This window comes from Hydra vulgaris, chromosome 08 (genome assembly GCF_038396675.1).
Source record: "Hydra vulgaris chromosome 08, alternate assembly HydraT2T_AEP".
NCBI lineage: Eukaryota > Metazoa > Cnidaria > Hydrozoa > Anthoathecata > Hydridae > Hydra > Hydra vulgaris.
The window spans coordinates 22,925,001-22,926,645 of NC_088927.1; the positions used below are offsets into that span (position 1 = coordinate 22,925,001).

Sequence of the window (1,645 nt, forward strand, 5' to 3'; positions counted from 1 at the left end):
ACGTCGCCTACGCTTAAAACCGGGCCTGAAGGCATCTTTGTTATTTATAGAGTTATTTAAGCATTGCATTACTGTTGTTATGTAAATAGTTTATCTGCAATCTATTATCACTCAGAATATAACGAAAATTTTTGAATAATGCTTTTGAAAATGTTATGAAGATTTTTTTGAAAGTTTCATTTTATTTAGGATGTATCTTATTTTAATTGTTGTGGAAAGTGCATGCAGATGTTAACAGCAGTTGGTCTGACAGTGTCCACGACAGTTTTTATTGCAACATACGGTTGCTCTTTAAAAACAGATATGCGTGTAGTGATAGCAATTTACCTTTTCATCTTAAACATTGTAACAGCGTTGGTATTTTGGTTTGATAAATATTGCGCCAAAAATAATCGATGGAGAGTTGCCGAAATTGTTTTGCTTTGGTTAACATTTTATGGCAGTCCTATTGGTGCATTGTTTGGAATGTACTGTGTTTGCTGTTTGCACAAAACAAAAAAAAGGACATTTTTTTTCCCTGTTATCATTTTAATGATGTTTAATTTATTTTGGGTAGCAATTTACTTCATAGCACATGAGCCCATGTCACTTCAATGCACATAAGTCTATGTCAAAATGTTTCACTGCACATAAGTCCATGTCCAAATTGTACATAAACCTTCACATAAAACTGCACATAAATCTTCACTGCACTTACGTCCATGTCAAAATGTTACGAGTAATTTTTTTTTGTGTCGAATTAAATCCAGGCGGTGTCTTGCGTTTAGAACATAGTTAATGCATTAATCACTGCCATAATAAGAACAAACAAATAGAAAATTCAAATAAATCAAAAATAACATTTGCATTATATATATGTAGGATTATTTATGTAGGCATATAATAATGATTAAAATAATTTCTTTGTTTTTAATTGCATTGCACGCAGGAATGACTTAACGGTACCCATAATTTTACAGTAAATTGCTGTTGAGTTTGCGATGCAATGGCACAAATTCCTGTATATTATTTCTGGCATACGGCTTTTAAACCTAACACTTTGCTTGATGAACCATACTGTAATTTATTTTATTTAAAAGGAATGTTGATTTGTTATTGTTTATTGAAAATCAACAAAAGCGAGCATAGCAGTTAAATATTTGCGGTCAATTTTTTTTTAATGCTGGAAATGGATCTGATAGCATTGATAATATTTAAGGTGAAAAACACAGTCCTGGAATGTCCTGAAATTTCGTGTGCCCTTGTATTTTTTTTTTTAGTTAATTTTTTTAAAATAAAATTAAAGTTATAAATATTGCAATAGCATTAATTTTTTAAAACTGTAAAAAAAAATCATGTTTATTTCAATTATAGAGAATGTCTTTTCTATAATTTGTTATTCATTAAACGATCTTTATTTTTATTTATGTTTTTATTTTTATGTATAATCTTCTCAGGGTTGGGTCCAGGGTTTTTTGGTAAGTCACACACCTGGCAAGTTCTAAACTCTAAATTTTTAGATGTTCATACTTACGTCATCTGGACTTATTATAATTAATAATAAGTCCAGTCAATACTTAATGCCGTTAATTACTTAGTTACAATTCTGTAAAATTTCTCAAAACTTTTTTATTTCAATGTGCGCCTCATGATATTATCCTTTCAA

General features: G+C 29.6%; 1 long non-coding RNA gene across 1 annotated transcript in view; it reads left to right on the forward strand.

The window, feature by feature from the left end:
- LOC124805830 (uncharacterized) overlaps nucleotides 1-1,136 on the forward strand; it is a 9,000-nt gene extending 7,864 nt beyond the window's left edge. Inside the window, exon 3 of the long non-coding RNA XR_010639989.1 lies at nucleotides 190-1,136. This is a non-coding gene — a long non-coding RNA (uncharacterized LOC124805830). The remainder of the gene's footprint in view (nucleotides 1-189) is intronic.
- The last annotated feature ends 509 nt before the right edge of the window (nucleotides 1,137-1,645 follow it).